The following is a 24,100-nucleotide window of genomic DNA, read 5'->3' as shown; positions in this document are numbered from 1 at the left end:
ATGGGGCCTTGGAGGGAGGGCATAGCTAACTTAGTTTTCAGTTTCTATTATTTAGTTTGTGATACATGTCTTTTTCTGAATTAACAAAATTGTATCGTTTACATAGAAGGCTAGCTATTCGTAATATTACATTAAAAACTATTTTTAATCAGAAGAAACGCGGAATTTCGCCTTTACGAGATTTTATTTTAAACGAAAACTTTGAAACAACCAATCTGATGACGTTACATGCGTATATGGTGCAATTAGCGACTGTAATACACGCAGCGCTATAGCACATTGGCAATGTTTTGGTCAGAGTGTCATGGCAGCGAGCCACGCCCCATGGCTTCAAAACGTAGTACGGCTGGGATACGTAGCGCCATCTCCCCTTATTCTTACTTCCATGGTTTTCGTGGCAGTGTGACCCAGGCGGTGAGCTGGAAGTGCGGCATTCGACAGGACACGGGTGAAACTCATTGGTGACTTCCGGTAACATGAGCTTGATTCGCTGCCAATTTACTGATCCATCATCTAGCTTTCTTACTGGTCGATTTTTAGTTAACAGAAGCTGGTTTCACCACACTGTGCTTCTGATTACGATTTTTCGTGTGTGTCCACTGTATTGCAACCTTTGAGTTGCATTATGACTATGTTGGTCGTGTTCTGAGTTCTACTTGTGTCTGTAATATTGGGTGATGTTTTGTATAAAACAGAATCTGGATTTGACACAAATTGTTTGCGGACTTCCGTGTACTTGTTACTGCTTGCGAATCTGAGTGTGAACTGCTCCATTTAAGTCCATTGTAAATACTGTATATTGCTTTTATTCTACTTTATTTTTCTTCGTATCCATTTTCTGTACTTTCTCGCATTTAATAGAGACCTCTACGTTAATAGGTTTTGCCAGAATTGGAATTCAGCACTTATTAGATCTTGTCGTGGAATCAGTACAGAATGTAATTGCACTTTGAATGGTATCGGTTATTGCCACTGAGCGCGATGCATTTCACAGTGGTTTCCAGAGCATGGATGTAGATGTAGAGGAGTATGCTTTGTAGTCTTAGAGACTAAAGCGTTCTTATTTACAAACACTAAAGTTGTGACGGTAGTTAGGCAGGTGTGTTCACACGTTAACGCGTACTGGAGAAACAATCCATTCTAGAAAAGTCAAGAATAATTTCGGTGGCCTCCCAATATGCAAGAGCACGAAAAATGGATGGGAACAAAAATAACGTAATATACGAGCAGTTCTCACACGGATTCCTAAGCAGTAACGGATAGACTTTAGTCGATATAGTATCATTGGACGAAACCAGTTTCTGTTTTAGCCGGCCGGTGTGGCCGTGCGGTCTAGGCGCTTCAGTCTGGAACCGCGTGACCGCTCCGGTCGCAGGTTCGAATCCTGCCTCGAGCATGGATGTGTGTGATGTCCTTACGTTACTTAGGTTTAAGTAGTTCTACGTTCTAGGGGACTGATGACCTCAGCAGTTAAGTCCCATAGTGCTCAGAGCCATTTGAACCAAGTTTCTGTTTTATATGAAACAAAAACAAACATGTAATCATTTACCCCGTCCAATATTACGGACGTGAGCAAAACATTAAGCAGAATACGGGGAACATATTTACAATGCAATTTTAAGAATGCAATACACAGAGGAAGCTCGTAATCAGGATCACAGTTTCTAGTCGATAACGACTACATGGTCGAAATCTAAGTGTTGGATTTTACAAATAAATAATATTACAATAAAGAGGCCAACTCGATGTCATGTAGAAACGTAACGTTACTGTGAACTGTAGCTACGAGACGATCATCTTAGTTTTTAACTATCTCCTATTTCGAATATATTACCTTGCCAGGCCTACTCATAAAGCGAATATTTCGCAAGACAAGAGTCCGGATTCTCACGCCATATTTTCCCTATTTGAAACTGACTGCCAGGCCACTAAGAGAGCTACTGTCGGTCTCTGTTTCCGTATCGTAACGTGGGCCTTGCATTTATGATATTTTGCTGTTCAGTATTCGATATTCTGTTTTTGTATTCGAGTCTAGTCTTGGCACAGTGGACTGGAATTCGGGAGGAAAACGGTTCAAATCCGCGTTCGGCCATCCAGATTTAGGTTTGCCGTGATTTTACTAAATCGCTGCAGGAGAATGCCGGGATGGTTTCTTTTAAAGGACACAGCCGGTTTCCTTCCTCATCCCTGAAACAACCCGAGCATGTTCTCCGTCTATAATGCCTCTACCAGGCACTTTTTTGTGAATAGCAGAGTATCCACGTAGATATAGACGTATGCTGAATCCTCCTCCTCCTCCTCCTCCTCCTCCTCCTCCTCCTTCTTCTTCTTCTTTTCAAATCTAGGCTGGAAGCTGGGTCACTTAGCATAGTGTCTACGATTTTGTGTCACCGCCCTCTGGGTAAATTATGGTACGCTGCGGGCACCTCGTTATTTGTAGATCTTTTGTGATTCGAGTGAGATTTCAATTTTTCTTAACGCTGTTTAAAAACATTTTCGTGTTTCTTTCTAGTAAATCTGTCTCCTCCCTTATGCATTGCTTCAACACGTGTGGTGTGACCACTTGCCTTTCCCACAACCGACAATACGTGCTCGTTCCATTTACGTCGCTTTGGAACGTTACGCCTAGAAGTTAAATCGACGTGACTTTGTGAAGCAGAGTACCTCTAATACTATTTTCCAAATTTTTAGAGTGTTTTTCCTATTTACGTGCGTTAACTAACATGTGTCCACATTTAGAATAAGCTGCCATTCTTCACAACAAATTGAAATTCTATCCAAGTCATTCCGTATCCTTCCACAGACACTCAAAGACGATCAACTGCAGTACACCACAGCGTCATCAGCAAAAAATCTCAGATTTGTGTTCACACTGTCCGAAAATATCGTTTATGTACAGGGTGTTTCAAAAATGACCGGTATATTTGAAACGGCAATAAAAACTAAACGTGCAGCGATAGAAATACACCGTTTGTTGCAATATGCATGGGACAACAGTACATTTTCAGGCGGACAAACTTTCGAAATTACAGTAGTTACAATTTTCAACAACAGATGGCGCTGCAAGTGATGTGAACGATATAGAAGACAACGCAGTCTGTGGGTGCGCCATTCTGTACGTCGTCTTTCTGCTGTAAGCGTGTGCTGTTCACAACGTGCAAGTGTGCTGTAGACAACATGGTTTATTCCTTAGAACAGAGGATTTTTCTGGTGTTGGAATTCCACCGCCTAGAACACAGTGTTGTTGCAACAAGACGAAGTTTTCAACGGAGGTTTAATGTAACCAAAGGACCGAAAAGCGATACAATAAAGGATCTGTTTGAAAAATTTCAACGGACTGGGAACGTGACGGACGAACGTGCTGGAAAGGTAGGCCGACCGCGTACGGCAACCACAGAGGGCAACGCGCAGCTAGTGCAGCAGGTGATCCAACAGCGGCCTCGGGTTTCCGTTCGCCGTGTTGCAGCTGCGGTCCAAATGACGCCAACGTCCACGTATCGTCTCATGCGCCAGAGTTTACACCTCTATCCATACAAAATTCAAACGCGGCAACCCCTCAGCGCCGCTACCATTGCTGCACGAGAGACATTCGCTAACGATATAGTGCACAGGATTGATGACGGCGATATGCATGTGGGCAGCGTTTGGTTTACTGACGAAGCTTATTTTTACCTGGACGGCTTCGTCAATAAACAGAACTGGCACACATGGGGAACCGAAAAGCCCCATGTTGCAGTCCCATCGTCCCTGCATCCTCAAAAAGTACTGGTCTGGGCCGCCATTTCTTCCAAAGGAATCATTGGCACATTTTTCAGATCCGAAACGATTACTGCATCACGCTATCTGGACATTCTTCGTGAATTTGTGGCGGTACAAACTGCCTTAGACGACACTGCGAACACCTCGTGGTTTATGCAAGATGGTGCCCGGCCACATCGCACGGCCGACGTCTTTAATTTCCTGAATGAATATTTCGATGATCGTGTGATTGCTTTGGGTTATCCGAAACATACAGGAGGCGGCGTGGATTGGCCTCCCTATTCGCCAGACATGAACCCCTGTGACTTCTTTCTGTGGAGACACCTGAAAGACCAGGTGTACCGCCAGAATCCAGAAACAATTGAACAGCTGAAACAGTACATCTCATCTGCATGTGAAGCCATTCCGCCAGACACGTTGTCAAAGGTTTCGGGTAATTTCATTCAGAGACTACGCCATATTATTGCTACGCATGGTGGATATGTGGAAAATATCGTACTATAGAGTTTCCCAGACCGCAGCGCCATCTGTTGTTGAAAATTGTAACTACTGTAATTTCGAAAGTTTGTCTGCCTGAAAATGTACTGTTGTCCCAAGCATATTGCAACAAACGGTGTATTTCTATCGCTGCTCGTTTAGTTTTTATTGCCGTTTCAAATATACCGGTCATTTTTGAAACACCCTGTATGTACAGAACGAGAACAGTCCTATCACACTTCCTTAGGGCACTCTTCATGATACCCTTGTCTCTGATGAACACTCGTACTAGATTCTTAGAAAGTATTCGCGTCACTCAGATACTCGCATCTGGGAATCTATCGCGTATTCTCTGAGCATCGTTAACAGCCAGCAGTACTGCAGTGCGTCAAACACTTCCCGGAAGTCTTAGAATATGGAATCTGTCTGTCTGCACTTCATCCACGGTTCGCAGGATATCACTGAAGAAAGCGCAGGCTGAGTTTCGCACGAGCGACGCATTCTAAATCCGTGTTGCTTTGTGGGAAGAAGCTTCTCTCACTCAAGAAAACTTATAATACGTTATTCCAAAGTAGAACATACTCAAGAATTCTGCAAGAAACTGGACTTTAACGTCAATAATCTGTAATTTTACGGGCCCGTTCTTTTACCATTCTTATATACAAAAATCGCTTGCACTTTTTTCCAAACATTTGGAAAACGTCTCTAAGTATAGTCTTTTATGCTTTGTCTGTCTCTTATCGTGTGAAGTAGAATAATTACAGCATTGCTCAAACTATTTAAAATAATGTATTCGTACAGATATTCTGTAAAAGATTGTTTTTGTGTGACATTTGTTCCAGTTTTTATAATTTCTGCTTAACCACCGCCGTCTCGTTACTTTTTCTGCATCTCGAATGGCTTTATATCCCTCATCTGGCATTATTTTAGGAATTCCATCATTAGGAAAAAAATATTTGTTTTAGTCTGTAGACGCGATGTTTTTGTTTGGCGTACTGGCTACCGGTTTCGATACGAAGTACCATCCTACGGTCAAAAAAATCACAGCACATAGTTAAAATAGTAATGTAAGAAACATTTACATAATATTTTCTATGGTAGCAAACGTATGATAGCACAACCTTAAAATATATACGTTGCGCTTTAAACGATACGTTTTTCTCATAGAGAGCAACTTTTTTATCATAGGATGATACTATGTCTCGAAACTGGTAACCAGTAGGCCAAATAAAAACATTGCCACTATGGAATAAAACAAACACGTTTTTCCTGATTTTGTTAGTCGCCGTCCAAACCTGCATTATCTGAGGAATATGTGATATCATCATTTTCAATGTCAGTTACCTAATTTTTCAGTTCATCCCTTTAACTGTACAAACATAGAATATGTTGTTAGTTAATGTGCGTTCTGCCATCATAACCGATGAAACGTCCTTTCTACCACGAATAGTGTTCTGCTTTGTTTTGTCAATACTGATTTTCAAATACTTTCTCTTACTAAAACCGTAATTGTATCTTCTCTTACCATTTCGAAGACATTCTGACCAATTTTGTTTACCTTAAATTCCCACTTTTTAATAGCTGGCCCATTCCAGTGTGTTTTCTAATAATTCTTTCGTATCTACAGCGTCATTAGCTGCTTGCATAAGGATCTTCGTTAAATAATGCCCGTTTCGACTACTTCTGTCAAACCTTCACTTCCTGAGATGCTCAACTTTGCCTGAGTTATCATGATATAGCTCTGTATCCTTAAATTATTATAATCTACATTTATGACTCTTTGCCTGATCCGTCTGTTTATTTCTAGCTACAAATCGTCTTTTACTCTGCATCTGACGAGTCTACGACCGCTTAAAATTCTGAAATGGTTTTGGACACTCATACCTTGTAAAACCTGATGTGTAGAATTTTCTGCGTTTGACACGAATGATATAAAGTTCATCTTAAGCACATGAAAATTCTAGAAAATACACGTTCATGTCGATGCACCTAGTGTGATCAAATGGACCACGTTCTTGTTCAACGGCAGTTGCAAGGCGAAAATAAGATAGATATGATCATTCGCTGACACTTCAGAACAACATTACACGTCTCGACTGGGTGAACAGTAATTGTCGTTAACAGTAATAAATAGAGCCGATAACTATGTATTTTCAATGACAATTTTTATTGAAGCAAGAACTATGTGACATTCCTAAACGTTGGTTGATTGTTTATGACTAACTGTGTTGAAACTGGTTTCATTCGGTTCTGAAACTGCATGAAGCGTTCGCTTCCACAGTTTAGTGTTTCGGGGGTATTCAGTACTAATGTTATGTGGCTATATTACCGACAAGATATGTTTTGATTTCCACAAAATGCCTAGATGTCTGCTTAATCTAGACAACAGCTATTACAGTTTTATTATTTTCAACATTGTAAGAAAATTTAAACAAGTCACCAAGAAAGCGTTCAAACATTGCTTTGGAATGGAAGCTGGAGACGGAGTGGGCATCCCATTATGTTGTACAGCATGTGAATTAATTGACGAAGTAAAAAAGAGGTAACGTTGCGTGCTATGCCTATACAATGGAAAAAAAGCCAGAGGGCCATGTCTCAGTGTTCAAATAACTTGCGGGAATGCAGCCGGGTGACGTCAACAATCGCCGATATATCGGCAGGAGCACACTCTGTCATTTTCAAGACATAACTGCAGCAAGCAAGCTTTGCACAAGCCAATTTAAAACATCGGTTTCGGAGCAACTCCGTAAACGTAACACGCACACACACTGTAAACAATAGCGTCATCACAAACCAAAGATGATCGACGTCAGAAGTTATCGATGGCGACATTAATAATCAGTTGGTGAGGTAGCATCAACTCTGTCCCTATGCTTTTTTGACAAGGGAGAGAGCTGGATTCCATCAGAACCTAAACAAAAACTACCATCACCATTTATAAGGTTACTTGCTAATTTACGTAATTTTAACAGCTTCCTTAATAACAGTATCCCAATAGCTGGAAGAGCATACCAGAATCTCCTTGTTATATTCTGTCGGAAGACAATGGTCTACAGTGGTGGATTTACTCGGCTGATACTTATATTCAGTACACCGGTCCTCCACAGTCGTAAAAGTCCGACCAATATACGACACGCCACAATTGCGAGGAATACGGTAGACACCAGGCTTACCTTTACGGAATCTAAAAGGACCCTGATGTTAAATGATAGGTCGAAAAACACACTTCACACCATATTTCCGCAAAATATTACCAGACCTGTTCCAAATACTCCCTGCGTAGTGCAGAAAGGCCGTAGACTTTGGTGCCACCTCGGTACCATCACCACTCACCCAGTGCACAGTTGGTCGACAGCGCAACGCACGTCTGATCTGTCTCTACATCTACATCTACATCTACATCTACATCCACATCCATACTCCGCAAGCCACCTGACGGTGTGTGGCGGAGGGTACCTTGAGTACCTCTATCGGTTCTCCCTTCTATTCCAGTCTCGTATTGTTCGTGGAAAGAAGGATTGTCGGTATGCCTGTGTGCGCTCTAATCTCTCTGATTTCATCCTCATGGTCTCTTCGCGAGATATACGTAGGAGGGAGCAATATACTGCTTGACTCTTCGGTGAAGGTATGACAAAAGCCCGTATCGAGCTACTGAGCGTCTCTCCTGCAGAGTCTTCCACTGGAGTTTATCTATCATCTCCGTAACGCTTTCGCGATTACAAAATGATCCTGTAACGAAGCGCGCTGCTCTCCGTTGGATCTTCTCTATATCTTCTATCAACCCTATCTGGTACGGATCCCACACTGCTGAGCAGTATTCAAGCAGTGGGCGAACAAGCGTACTGTAACCTACTTCCTTTGTTTTCGGATTGCATTTCCTTAGGATTCTTCCAATGAATCTCAGTCTGGCATATGCTTTACCGACGATCAACATTATATGATCATTCCATTTTAAATCACTCCTAATGCGTACTCCCAGATAATTTATGGTATTAACTGCTTCCAGTTGCTGACCTGCTATTTTGTAGCTAAATGATAAAGGATCTATCTTTCTGTGTATTCGCAGCACATTACACTTGTCTACATTGAGATTCAATTGCCATTCCCTGCACCATGCGTCAATTCGCTGCAGATCCTCCTGCATTTCAGTACAATTTTCCATTGTTACAACCTCTCAATACACCACAGCATCATCTGCAAAAAGCCTCAGTGAACTTGCGATGTCATCCACCAGGTCATTTATGTATATTGTGAATATTCTGATGAAAGGTGATTTAGAGATGGGCTGACAAACTCTCAGGGTCCACGGTTACACACACCCTGTGAACCAAGGAATAGAGTACCCCTTCAAAGTTGAGCCGGATGGTGACAGCTACCAACCTGCAGATACAAGTCAATGTCAGCAGGCTTTCTATCAACGGCATGTCCCAACCTACCATCAACCTTCTGACCAACACGTCAGAGAAGGGAAGATAGCCATCCTTTTCCACCTCCGTCGTGAAACAAATATTCGGGTGGACTGAATTCAGGTGTTCTAAAAATCGTTCAAATGCTCACTGCCATATATGAAAAAAACCGCGCAGACTTTAAAGCCGCCAACTGAGAGGGTCGTTTCTCGAAGTCTTCCATAATCAAATTGGCAATAATACCTGACAAGGGGCTTGGTATCACAACTCCATCGGTCTGCTCGTGGAAGTCAACACATGTCGAAATAAATAACGACTCAGACAGAGGAACACGAGTGAAGAGAGAGACCACATCAAAACTTTCTAGAATATCAAAGTCAATCAAACGCTTTCTCTCTAAACGACGCAAGGAATCCACCGAATTCTTAATGTGAAGCTCACACCGATCCACTATAGGGCTCAACAGAGTGACAAGGTGTTTTGCTGTATCGGAGCACCAATGTTACTCGCAATCGGACGAAGAGGAACCCCTTTCTTTACAGTATGACTGAGTGCTATCTTTTCGGAGTTTCTCTGAAAATCGAGGTTTTAAATTCCCTTGCACAGCGGTTACTTGCTGCAGTTATGCCTTGAAAATGGCAGGGTGGGTTCCTGTCGAAATATCGCGGGTTGTCGACGTAGTCGCCCGGCTGCATTCCCGTTAGTTGCTTAAACGTTGTATATGCCGGAAGAAACTCAGCCCATGTCAGTTTATTATATCCCTCGATGAAAATTAAAAGAAATCAGACGTACAAAAAAAAAAAAGGATTCTCGTTAGTGCAACGAAGATGAGTCAATGTCACACTGTAGCAAACAGGTTTCAATGGTTTAGTGCGTGATTTAAGCAGAAGTAAATAACATGCCGAACTCCTTGGTTAAGATTTACACCAGTACACTCTTCGCCACGAAAGTACCAACCTCAGCGAGGGCAGGTACAGACACGATTCCATTTCCAATGTCCCAGCTGCGCACACCATTATCTAGTTACAAGCTCCTGCAAAGCACATTACATTCAGAGAAATACAATGAACAGAAACGGAAAATATGCAATGACTTCCAAGTATTACTGTATCACTGGGAATGCAACAAGACTGTACGAATGTAAATGTTCCCTTTGCAAGGGGTAGTTAAGACCGTAAATCTCACTCACTACGGGAGAAAGAAATGACCTTAGCGGAGCTGAAGAGAGAGGAAAAAGTTTTCAACGCGAAAATCTGGAAGCTCGTGTAGATATACTACTCCCACCATTTCACAGCAGGCTTGGCCTAATGAAACAATTTGTAACGACCTCGCATCCAGAAAGCGGAGGATTTGCAAATCTAGCTGACAAATTGCCTCGTCTTTAATTGCGAAGGCGAAGGAAGATATATTTATGGGTCCACAAATCAAGGAGTTTCAGAAAGAAAAAAAGGAAGATTACGGTTTTTTTGTATCTCTGCAGATACGCACGAACACTGAGCGTGCAGTGCACGGAAGTTTAGTGAAGGAGCCACTAAGCTCACAGTCTCATAATTTCGCAGAAGCGTGAGGCACAAAAATATTATTCTTGTTCCTTAAAGACGTGTTGCAATAGGCCGCTGACGTCATAAAAAGGTATCGATTGGCGTTAGCGACCATAGAGTATAGATGTCTATGGAGTGAGCATTCAGATGTGCAGGACGAGAATTCTGTCCGCAACGTCTGGGACGGTGAATTTTAGCCCTTAGAGCGATTATCTTATTTTGAGTGTTATTACTTCTCTATTACTGTTAGATCGCCTTCAGAAGTAGCGTGAAACTCTGTATGCGTGTTTTACAGACGTCTTAACAGCTTTATACCAGGAACTGAAGTTGAATTAAAGATGTGAAGAGCAAAGGTATTGTGTTTTTTTTTTGCCACAGTATCATAGTATCATAGGTCAGATTCCACTTTATTTATGTTTTTTTTCGGTAACGGGATAAGAATAGACAGCCAACTGTATTTTTTTACGTTGCACTTATTAATATTGTCGAATCTCTGTTCTAATGAACTGCGTTACGTTGTAACTGTATAGGAAACTGCCTCAGGCAGAAATACTTAGATACACAATATGGTTTGAGAACCTGCATAAATCTGAGGACATTAATGAGATTGCCATGTATAAATTTTATCTGCATACTAACACAGCTCCATTATGTATACACTGACTGGCAGTTTATTCAAACACACTTGCATATTTATCCAGCACTTGTCTCGTAAACACATGCCACAAAAGCGCAGAAATTATCTCTGCAACGAAAGACTTTATAATAGCATGTCTCGATATTTTTTAACTTATAAAGTGCTTCCTATCAATGTGACGTTTATAATTATACTTTCGTTGTACACACGTATCAAAAGTACTGGTCCTCCTTTCAGATTTTTCTCCTTACATCCGTAGCACCGACAATACTGCACCATAACTCTTACTAAACCTCAAAAGTGCAGAAACGTATACAAAACAAGACAAATACGTGTAATGTTTAAGTTACGCTTTCACTGCAAATTTTAGTCAAGCAGTGTAGTCCCAAAATCACGTGACTATCCTGGTTTGATGTTCAAAAGATGCCCAGTACGCTATGCTAACTCCATAGATATATATACTCTGCGATCGAGGAAATCCGGCACTACAGTTTGGTGAGCTCATGCGTTTAGCTAACGTGGTTGATTGGTTACTCTAATATAGTTTGCGCGCCAAAACCTGTAACTTCAGTACTGTTTATTAAGTGAATCTGCGAAACAGTAAAGAAATGTCACAATCAGTTATTCGTTAGGACGTACTTATTAAAATAACTTTACTGTAACATTTGCAAAATAGTAAAATGTACGGGCAAACGAATCACTTGTGCATTGTGGGGTTGTCTCGAACAATGCCCCAGAAACTGACCCGCACTGGCAGTTAGCATTGGGGTGTTTTCCTCAAGGGGTGAAACACATACACTATGTGATCAAAAGTATCCGGACACCTGGCTGAAAATGACTTACAAGTTCGTGGCGAACTCCATCGGTAATGATGGAATTCAACATGATGTTGGCCTACCCTTAGCCTTGATGACAGCTTCCACTCGCAGGCTTACGTCTAATCAGGTGCTGGAAGATTTCTTGGGGAACGGCAGCCCATTCTTCACGGAGTGCTGCACTGAGGAGAGGTCGGTGAGGGCTGGCACGAAGTCGGCGTTCCAAAACATCCCAAAGGTGTTCTGTAAGTCAGGACTCTGTGCAGACCAGTCCATTACAGGGATGTTATTGTCGTGTAACCACTCCGACACAGGCCGTGCATTATAAACAGGTGCTCGACCGTGTTAAAAGATACAAACGTCATCGCCGAATTGCTCTTCAACAGTGAGAAGCAAGAATGTGCTTAAAATATCAATGTACGCCTGTGCTGTGATAGTGCCGCGCAAAACAACAATGGGTGCAAGCCCCCTCCATGTAAAACACGACCGCACCATAACACCACCGCCTCCGAATTTTCTGTTGGCACTACACACGCTGGCATATGACGTTCACCGGGCATTCGCCATACCTACGCCCCACCATCGGATCGCTACATTGTATACCGTGATTCGTCACTCCAAACAACGTTTTTCCCGTTCAATCGTCCAATCCTTACACCAAGCGAGGCGTCGTTTGTCACTTACCGGCGTGATGTGTGGCTTATGAGCAGCCGCTCGACCGTGAAATCCAAGTTTTCTCACATCCCGCTTAACTGTCATAGCACTTGCAGTGGATCCTGATGCAGTTTGGAATTCCTGTGTGATGGTCTGGATACACATTGCGACCCTCTTCAACTGTGGGCAGGGTCTGTCAGTCAAAAGACGAGATCGGCCTGCACGCTTTTGTGCTGTACGTGTCCCATCACGTTTTCACTTCACTATCACATCGGAAACAATGGACCTAGGGATGTTTAGGAGGGTGGAAATCTCGCGTTCAGACGTAAGACACGAGTGACTCCCAGTCACCCGACCACGTTCGAAGTCCGTGAGTTCCGCGGAGCGCCCCATTCTGCTCTTTCACGATGTCAAATGACTACTGAGGTCGATGATATGGAGTACCTGGCATTAGGTGGCAGCACAATGCACCTAATATGAAAAACGGATGTTTTTGGGTGTGTCCGGTTAGTTTTCATCACGTAGTGTATATGGACTGCCGGTGACAGGAACTTCGTTCGCTACCAGGCCATTTGGAGTGTTAAAAGTTTACCAATCCTTTATGTCGATTTTTTATTGGGAGATTTGAAGTCTTCCGTGTTTACTTTCATTTCATTGTGAACAAAAGCTGATTACATTGCACTGTGTTCGTGATCACGACTTCTGGTGTGTATTGCAGTCTTTGAATACCATTGTAAGTGTGTTGCTCGTTTTCTCCTGAATTTCTGCTGTAGTGGCTTCTGTGGAGTCACAGTGCTTACTAGTCCATGTGTGAACTGTTCGATTTAATGCGTTGTAAGTATATTGTTTGTGTTCTACTTTTGTTCACACCCACTTTTTGCACTTTCTTGCATTTAATGGAGAATTCCATGTTAGCAGCTTTTGACAGAATTGGTATTCAGCTTAATTAAATCTTGTCAGGTAATGAGTACAGTATGTAATTCTGCATTCAATAGTGTGGCAAGAAGCGACACCGTTCACAGCAGAATTACAACACTGAACCCGTTCCCTGGCAAGATGTAATAAAGTTGAGTGCCAATTCTGTCAAAAGCTGCTAACAGGGAGTTCTCGATTAAATGCAAGAAACTACGAAATGTGGGTGCGAACAAAAATGAAGTAGAATATGAACAATATACTTACTTGTACAATACATTTAAATCAGACGATTCACATACGGACTCATAAGCAATAACAAAAATACATGTGAGTCCATAGGACACCATACTACGAAAGCAGCTGGTGGTTTATACGAAACAAAAACAAATACCCAGTATTATGGATATGAGCAAAAATTAAGCAGCATACGAGATACGTACTTAAAATGAGATTAAAAGAGTACAATGCACGCAAGAGGATGTTATTAAAACGCAATGGGATGAAACCAGCTTTTGTGTCATATGAGATATTTTACGTGGTAGTGAACACCACTTACGAAAAGTTAATCTTAGTTCTTGGTTGATATTTATCGAATGTACAGGGCTATTACAAATGATTGAAGCGATTTCATAAATTCACTGTAGCTCCAATCATTGACATATGGTCACGACACACTACAGATACGTAGAAAAACTCATAAAGTTTTGTTCGACTGAAGCCGCACTTCAGGTTTCTGCCGCCAGAGCGCTCGAGAGCGCAGTGAGACAAAATGGCGACAAGAGCCGAGAAAGCGTATGTCGTGCTTGAAATACACTCACATCAGTCAGTCATAACAGTGCAACGACACTTCAGGACGAAGTTCAACAAAGATCCACCAACTGCTAACTCCATTCGGCGATGGTATGCGCAGTTTAAAGCTTCTGGATGCCTCTGTAAGGGGAAATTAACGGGTCGGCCTGCAGTGAGCGAAGAAACGGTTGAACGCGTGCGGGCAAGTTTCACGCATAGTGATGTGAAAGATTCAGTGTTTAAGCCTCCTCTACCAAGAAACGTGCCAGAACTGTGAGCTCGTATCAACAATGCTTTCGAACTCATTGATGGGGACATGCTGCGCCGAGTGTGTGAGGAACTTGATTATCGGCTTGATGTCTGCCGAATCACTAAAGGGGCACATATCGAACATTTGTGAATGCCTAAAAAAACTTTTTGAGTTTTTGTATGTGTGTGCAAAGCATTGTGAAAATATCTCAAATAATAAAGTTATTGTAGAGCTGTGAAATCGCTTCAATCATTTGTAATAACCCTGTATTAGTTTGCAGGTTCACAAAACACTTTCTGTTTCCAGGCACGCACTTTACTACTAAATTGAGAGACTGACATGCAGAGGGTAAATGAAAAATATTATCGTCTAAATCGCGTATTTACAAATAAGAACGGGCAACGGCGCTCAAGTCTGTGCCCGTGTTGTTTGACATCAAGAAGGCATTTGACACCGACGCGCTCTGATGTTTAGTGAAAAAAATACGAGTTTACAGTGTCGGACCAAATTTTCGACTGGATTCAGACTTCGTTGCAGAGAGAACTCAACACGCCACTCTTAACAGCCGGCCGAAGTGGCCGTGCGGTTAAAGGCGCTGCAGTCTGGAACCGCAAGACCGCTACGGTCGCAGGTTCGAATCCAGCCTCGGGCATGGATGTTTGTGATGTCTTTAGGTTAGTTAGGTTTAACTAGTTCTAAGTTCTAGGGGACTAATGACCTCAGAAGTTGAGTCCCATAGTGCTCAGAGCCATTTGAACCACTCTTAACAGAACAAAATCGACAGATGTAATTTCTGGAGTACCCCAAGGAAGTGTGATACGTCCGTTACTATTTACTGTGTGTACAAATGACCCAGTAGAAAGCGTCGAAAGCTCTCTAAGTCTGTCCGCAGATGACACGGTAGTCTGCAAGAAAGTAGTAACGCCAAGACAGTATCGATTTGCAGAATGACCTGCAGAGGATTGATTAATGGTGGAGGGACTGGCAATTGATACCGAACTTAACTGTACGGGGGGTGCTTTTTAAGTAAGTACCTTTTTGAAATTAAAAAAATACGTGCTAAGATATCTCAATAATTTTATTTTTCATGAAAGCCTGTACCTTAATCTACTTTTCCACATAATTTCCGTCAATACTGAAGCACTTGTCATAACGTTGTACCAATTTTTGAGTACGCTCCTCATAGAAGTCTGTCGCCCGACTTGTTAACCACTGCATCACCACTGTTTTCACTTCGTCATCGTCTTGAAGACGCTGACCGCCCAGGTGTTTCTTCAAGTGCAGGAATAGATGGTAGTCACTGGGCGCAAGATCGGGGCTATACGGAAGATGATGTAGAGTTTCCCATCGAAAAGATGTGACGAGATTTTTGGTCTGATTCGCCACATGCGGACGGGCATTGTCTTGCAGCAAAACGATGCCCTTGCTCAACTTACCACGTCTTTTATTCTGAATTGAACGGCGCAGATTGGGCAATGTCTTACAGTAAGCTGCTCCATTGATTGTCTCATGAGGCAGAAATTCCGCAAGCAGTACTCCTTTTTCTGTCCCAAAAAGCTGTGCACGTGATTTTCCATGCAGAAATTGTTTGCTTAAACTTCACTTTTCTGGGTGAATCTGAATGCCGCCATTCCATGGACTGTTGCTTTGATTCTGGTGTGACATAGGCCACCCATGTTTCTTTCATCGCCCTTTAACAATTTGGCTTAAGAAATCATCACTGTCGTTGTGGTACCGCTCAAGGAAAGCCAATACACTGTCTAAACGTTTCCTTTTGTGCACATCCGTAAACATATTCGGTACCCAACGTGCACACAATTTTCGGTCACAATGCTATAGAAAACACTCCGAGAAACATAAGGAAAGTCATCCCGCAAGGAGGAAATCGTAAAGCGTCTGTTTTCTCTCACCTTATTGTCTACTTCCTCCACCAAATTTTCATTAAAGACCGAAGGACGTCCACTCCGTTGTTCATCATGCACATTTGTGGGGACATCTTTAAATGATCTCACCCACTTTCTTACCATTCCATCACTCGTAATATTTTCTCCGTAAACTGCACAGATCTCACGATGAATATCGATTGCTTTTAGGCTTTTAGCACTAAGAAATCTTATAACAGCCCGTACTTCGGCGGGACTCACGATTATTGGAGGCATCTTAAACACTCAGTACACAACGTAAACAAGGAAGAATCAGACTGTAGTGGCGTCAGTGCGTAGACAACAGATTTACACTACTGGCCATTAAGATTGCTACACCACGAAGATGAAGTGCTACAGACGCGAAATTTAACCAACAGGAAGAAGATATGCAAATGATTAGCTTTCCAGAGCATTCACACGAGGTTGGCACCGGTGGCGACACCTACAACGTTCTGACATGAGGTAAGTTTCCAACCGATTTCTCATACACAAACATCAGTTGACCGGCGTTGCCTGGTGAAACGTTGTTGTGATGCCTCGTGTAAGGAGGAGAAAAGCGTACCATCACGTTTCCGTCTTTGATAAAGGTCGGATTGTAGTCTATCGCGATTGCGGTTTATCGTATCGCGACGTTGCTGTTCGCGCTAGTCGAGATCCAATGACTGTTAGCAGAATATGGATTCGGTGGGTACAGGAGGGTTATACGGAACGCCGTGCTGGATCCCAACGGCCTCGTATCACTAGTAGTCGAGATGACAGGCATCTTATCCGCATGGCTGTAACGAATCGGGCAGCCACATCTCGATCTGTGAGTCAACAGATGGGGACGTTTGCTAGACAACAACCATCTGCACGAACAGTTCGACGACGTTTGCAGCAGCATGGACTATCAGCTCGGAGACCATGGCTGCGGTTACCCTTAACGCTGTATCACAGACAGGAGCGCCTGCGATGGTGTACTCAACGACGAAGCTGGGTATACGAATGGCAAAACGTCATTTTTTCGGATGAATCCCGGTTCTGTTTACAGCATCAAGATGGTCGCATTCGTGTTTGGCTACATCGTGGTGAACGCACATTGGAAGCGTGTATTCGTCATTGCCATACTGGCGTATCACTCAGCGTGATGGTATGGTATGGGGTGCCATTGGTTACACGTCTCGGTTACCTCTTGTTCGCATTGACGGCACTTTGAACAGTGGACGTTACATTTCAGACGTGTTACGACCCGTGGCTGTACACTTTATTCGATCATTGCGAAACCCTACATTTCAGCAGGATAATGCACGACCGCATGTTGTAGGCCCTGTACGGGTCTTTCTGGATACAGATAATGTTCGACTGCTGCACTGGCCAGCAGATTCTCCAGATCTCTCACCAATTGAAAACGTCTAGTCAAAGGTGGCTGAGCAATTGGCTCGTCACAATAGGCCAGTCACTAACCTTGATGAATTGTGGTATCGTGCTGAAGCTGCATGGGCAGCTGTACCTGTCCATGCCATCCAAGCTCTCTTTGACTCAATGCCCAGGCGTATCAAGGCCGTTATTACTGCCAGAGGTGGTTGTTCTGGGTACTGATTTCTCAGGATCTATGCACCCAAATTGCGTGAAAATGTAATCACATGTCAGTTCTAGTATAATATATTTGTCCAATGAATACCCGTTTATTATCTGCATTTCTTCTTGGTGTAGCAATTTTAATAGTGTAGGTACCCAGATTATAGATTGTGGGCCGTAGTGAGCACAGGACTTTATGATTGTGGTTTTGTTCAAATGGTTCAAATGGCTCTGAGTACTATGGGACTTAACATCTGAGGTCATCAGTCCCCTAGAACTTAGAACTACTTAAACCTAACTAACCTAAGGACATCACACACATCCATGCCGGAGGCAGGATTCGAACCTGCGACCGTAGCGGTCGAGCGGTTCCAGACTGCAGCGCCTAGAACTGCTCGGCCATAACGGCCGGCGTGGTTTTGTTGCTCCGACCAGTGAATAAAATAATTGGAATTGTTCGTGAAATTTCGACTACGTAGCTGAATAGCCTGCCTAAGGCAGAAAATCTGCGGCAGGAAATCCATTTCAATCAAGAGTAGTCTGCCTGATCCAAGGACCGTCGCCCGCCTATCAGTAAGCTGGGACAGAATACTCGGAATGAAGAGGCCATTTCGGTATAACTTACAGAACTCTGCGATCGTCCCGACGACTTAAGATCCAACAGAGACCCCTACATGGCCTGCAGTTTCGGTATAAATGGAGCCAGTACCGTGGACATAACAGTCCAGTCAATGAAGGAAAATTAGAGAAAAAAATTCTTGTAGTTGCTAATTTTTGTACAGCGGTAGTCTCCGCTACTTTTTAATTTAGTCCTAGAATATATAGTACGAATGGCAGCAGATAATTCAGAGGGTGTGGAGTTGAATGGAAATATTAAGATATTAGGGTATGCAGATGATCTAAACATCATTAGCGATAGGAAAGAATCTGTAACAGCAAATGAGAATGCGTTAATCAAGGTTAGTGAAGATGTAGGTCTAACGATAAGTGAAGACAAAACTAAATACCTGGTTACTACTAGAACGCCAACAGCAGTAGATCAGGAAATGTTAAGAGTTGGAGACATGCAGTTTGAAAAAGTGAACACATTTAAGTATCTAGGGGTGGACACCACTTCGAGAAATGAGATTGAATCCGAACTGAAGAAGAGATTACGGGCGGGAAATGCGTGCTACTTCTCACTGAATAGATTACTTTCATCACGGATATTGTCTAGGAATTTAAAGATTAGAATATACAAAACTATTATTCTACCAGTTATGCTGTATGGGTGTGAGACTTGGTCTGTCACAATGCAAAATGAAAAGCCGTTTCGAGTATTTGAAAACAAAATTTTGAGGAAAATTTTCGGAGCAAAAAGGGATATTAGCGGAGAGTAACGAAAACTGCATAAGGAAGAGATTCATGAACTCTATTCAAGCCCTGACATAATCAGTATTATTAAATCACGTAGGGCCCGCATCTCGTGGTCGTGCGGTAGCGTTCTCGCTTCCCACGCCCGGGTTCCCGGGTTCGATTCCCGGCGGGGGTCAGGGATTTTCTCTGCCTCGTGATGGCTGGGTGTTGTGTGCTGTCCTTAGGTTAGTTAGGTTTAACTAGTTCTAAGTTCTAGGGGACTTATGACCACAGCAGTTGAGTCCCATAGTGCTCAGAGCCATTTGAACCATTTGAAATCACGTAGGCTGCGTTGGGCGGGTCACGTAGCTCGAATGGATGAGGACAGGGCAGCGCGCAGAGTGCTGGTAGGGCACTTAGAGGGAAAACTTCCTGTGGGGAGACCGAGGCGTAGATGGGAGGACAATGTGAAGGCTGATTTGAGGAGCCTAGGCATTGAAGGTGAATGGAAGGAAATAGCTCAAGACAGGGACAGATGGCGAAAATACGTTGCTGCGGTAATGGACTCTCGAGTCCGGTATGACTAGTGTGTGTGTGTGTGTGTGTGTGTGTGTGTGTGTTACGACGGAGTGCCAAGAACAACATACTAAAAATCTACACTGGTAGCGTGTGAGGGGGTGGGGGCGGGGGGGGAGGGGGAGGATACCTCGAAAACTGCTGATTCTATAAGAAGGTTAAAAGAACAGACCCGCAAAATTACAGTCCAATATCCCTAATTTCGGTTTGCTGCAGAATCCTTGAACACATTCTCAGTTCGAATGTACGAGGGCAGTTCAATATGTAATGCAACACATTTTTTTTCTCGGCCAATTTTGGTTAAAAAAAACCGGAAATTTCTTGTGGAATGTTTTCAAACATTCCCGCTTCGTCTCGTATAGTTTCATTGACTTCCGACAGGTGGCAGCGCTGTACGGAGCTGTTAAAATGGCGTCTGTAACGGATGTGTGTTGCAAACAACGGGCAGTGATCGAGTTTCTTTTGGCGGAAAATGAGGGCATTTCAGATATTCATTGGCGCTTGCAGAATGTCTACGGTGATCTGGCAGTGGACAAAAGCACGGTGAGTCGTTGGGCAAAGCGTGTGTCATCATCGTCGCAAGGTCAAGCAAGACTGTCTGATCTCCCGCGTGCGGGCCGGCCGTGCACAGCTGTGACTCCTGCAATGGCGGAGCGTGCGAACACACTCGTTCGAGATGATCGATGGATCGCCATCAAACAACTCAGTGCTCAACTTCACATCTCTGTTGGTAGTGCTTTCACAATTGTTCACAAAAATCTGAACGAACTTCTCCTTCTTCATGACAACGCAAGACCTCACACAAGTCTTCGCACCCAAGAGGAGCTCACAAAACTTCAGTGGACTGTTCTTCCTCATGCACCCTACAGCCCCGATCTCGCACCGTCGGATTTCCATATGTTTGGCCCAATGAAGGACGCAATCCGTGGGAGGCACTACGCGGATGATGAAGAAGTTATTGATGCAGTACGACGTTGGCTCTGACATCGACCAGTGGAATGGTACCGTGCAGGCATACAGGCCCTCATTTCAAGGTGGCGTAAGGCTGTAGCATAGAATGGAGATTACGTTGAAAAATAGTGTTGTGTAGCTAAAAGATTGGGGAATAACCTGGTGTATTTCAATGCTGAATAAAACAACCCCTGTTTCAGAAAAAAAATGTGTTGCATTACTTATTGAACTGCCCTCGTAATAAACTTTCTTGAGGCTGAGAACCTTATGTACATGAATAAGCATGGTTTTAGAAAGCATCGCTCGTGCGAAACTCAGGTCGCCCTTTTGTCACATGATACACTGCCAACTATGGATAAAGAGCAACAGGCTGATTCCATAATTCCAGGTTTCCGGAAAGCGTTTGACACGGTGCCCAATTGCAGGCTGTTAACGAACGTACGAGCGTATGGAGTAAGTTTACAGAGAAGTAAGTGGCTCGAAGACTTCTCAAATAATATAACCCATTATGTTGTCAACGACGGCGATTGTTTATCTGAGACAAGGGTATCGCCAGGAGTGCCCCAGGGAAGTGTGCAGAAGATGCCGCGGTGTGCGGTAAGGTGTCGATGTTGAGTGACTGTAGAAAAGTACAACACGACATAGGCAAAATTTCCAGTTGGTGAGATAAATGGCAGCTAGCCCTAAATGTCGAAAAATGTAAGTTAATTTGGATGAGTGGGAAGAAAGACCTGTAATGTTCGGATACAGTATTAGTTGTGTCCAGCTTGACACAGTCACGTGGTTTAAATATCTGGGCATAGCGTTGCAGAGCGATATGAAATGGACCGAGCATGTTGGAACTGTTACACGGAAGCCAAATGGTCGACTTCGGTTTATTGGCAAAATTTTAGTAAAGTGTGGTTCACATTTAGAGGAGACCGCAGATAGGACTGCTCGAGTGTTTGGGATCCGTACCAGGTTAAGGGAAGAGATATCGAAACAATTCAAAGGCTTGCTCCTAGATCTGTTACCAGTAGGTACGAACGACTTGCAAATGTTACGGAGATGCTTCGGGAACACAGATGAGAATCCCTGGAGGGAAAGTGACGTTCTATTCGAGAAACACAACTGCGAAAATTTAAAGAATCGGCATTCGAAGCTGACTGCCAAGCGATTCCGATGCCACCTACATACAATGCGCGTAACGACCACGAAGATAAGATACTAAGGGGCTCATATGCAGGCATATTGGCACTCGTTTTTCCCTCAGTCTGTTTGGGAGTGGAACAGGGGAGGGAATCACTAGCAGTGGTGCACGCCACCCTCCGCCACGCACCGTACGTATTTTATACATCTACATCTGCGCAGATGTATATATAGAAAATGACTGGAGAATGTGCTGGCCAGGGCGGCAGTCGAACATTTTCTGTATCCAGAAAGGCCCATGAAGGACCTGCAACATGCGGTCGTGCATTGTCCTGCTGAAATGTAGGGTTTCGCAGGGATCGAATGAAGGGTAGAGCCACGGGTCGTAACACATCTGAAATGTAACGTGCACTGTTCAAAGTGCGTCGTTGCGTACACCATCGCAGGCGCACCTGTCTGTGATGCAACGTCAAGGGTAACCGCAGCCGCGGTCTCCGAGCTGATAGTCCAGGCTGCTGCAAACGTCGTCGAACTGTTCGTGCAGATGGTTGTCGTCTTGCAAACGTCCCCATCTGTTAACTCAGGGATCGAGACGTGGCTGCACGATCCGTTACAGCCACGCGGATAAGATGCCTGTCATCTCGACTGCTGCTCATTTTTTTCTCTAGGACTAATACACTACTGGCCATTAAAATTGCTACACCAAGAAGAAATGCAGATGATGAACGGGTATTCATTGGACAAATATATTATACTAGAACTGACATGTGATTACATTTTCACGAAATTTGGGTGCATAGATCCTGAGAAATCAGTACCCAGAACAACCACGTCTGGCCGTAATAACGGCCTTGATACGCCTGGGCATTGAATCAAACAGAGCTTGGATGGCGTGTACAGGTACAGCTGCCGATGCAGCTTCAACACGATACCACAGTTCATCAAGGGTAGTGACTGGCGTATTGTGACGAGCCAGTTGCACGGCCACCATTGACCAGACTTTTCAATTAGTGAGAGAACTGGAGAACGTGCTGGCCAGGGCGGCAGTCGAACATTTTCTGTATCCAGAAAGGCCCATGAAGGACCTGCAACATGCGGTCGTGCATTATCCTGCTGAAATGTAGGGTTTCGCAGGGATCGAATGAAGGGTAGAGCCACGGGTCGTAACACATCTGAAATGTAACGTGCACTGTTCAAAGTGCGTCGTTGCGTACACCGTCGCAGGCGCTCCTCTCTGTGATGCAACGTCAGGGGTAACCGCAGCCACGGTATCCGAGCTGATAGTCCATGCTGCTGCAAAGATCGTCGAACTGTTCGTGCAGATGGTTGTCGTCTTGCAAACGTCCCCATCTGTTGACTCAAGGATCTAGACGTGGCTGCACGATCCGTTACAGCCATGCGGATAAGATGCCTGTCATCTCGACTGCTAGTGATACGGAGCCGTTGGGATCGAGCACGGCGTTCCGTATTCCCCTCCTGAACCCACCGATTTCATATTCTGCTAACAGTCGTTGGATCTTGACCAACACGAGCAGCAATGTCACGATACGATAAACTGCAATCGCGATAGGCTACAATCCGACCTTTATCAAAGTCGGAAACGCGATAGTACGCATTTCTCCTCCTTACACGAAGCATCACATCAACGTTTCACCAGGCAACGCCGGTCAATTGCTGTCTGTGTATGAGAAATCGGTTGGAAACTTACCTCATGTCATCACGTTGTAGTTGTCGCCACCGGCGCCAACCTTGTATGAATGCTCTGAAAAGCTAATCATCTGCATATCACAGCATCTTCTTCCTGTCTGTTAAATTTCGCGTCTGTAGTACGTCATCTTCATGGTGTAGCAATTTTAATGGCCAGTAGTGTATTTTCCTTGTTGAATGCAAAAATCGCGGATTATTAAATATGCTCATTTAATGGCATAAAGTTAATGTTTATTGTTACATGAAGTGACTTAAGAAAGAATGTTAAATGTGTGTACCATGGCTAAGTGCAATAGAGCCGTACTGCGCAATAAATGGTGTTCTGCGACATGTAACAGAGTGCAGGTGAGTGGAAAGTAGAAGTGAGATGGAAGGTAGATCGCTAGATTGTGGCCTTGCACTTCCCTGTCTCACAAGTCTCGAAGATGAAGAGCAAGCAGGCGCGTCCACACTGTCTCTACCCCACTACGTCACAAATAGCGACTACAGGGAGTGCCACAAAATTATGCTGGCTGTTTTGCAGTGTGCCCTATGATCACTAGTGATACAGTATGCAGACAGGCCTGACGGCTGTTTATTTTCAACAAAGTGCGATGGTACTTCATGGAATACAAGTATGAGCTATAAACAATGGTAATGTAACAAAAACATATGGACAGAGGCTACATAAATCTCTGC

The sequence above is a fragment of the Schistocerca cancellata genome, chromosome 5 (assembly GCF_023864275.1).
Source record: "Schistocerca cancellata isolate TAMUIC-IGC-003103 chromosome 5, iqSchCanc2.1, whole genome shotgun sequence".
Taxonomy (NCBI): Eukaryota; Metazoa; Arthropoda; class Insecta; order Orthoptera; family Acrididae; genus Schistocerca; species Schistocerca cancellata.
Note: the sequence above shows the minus strand (reverse complement) of the source record.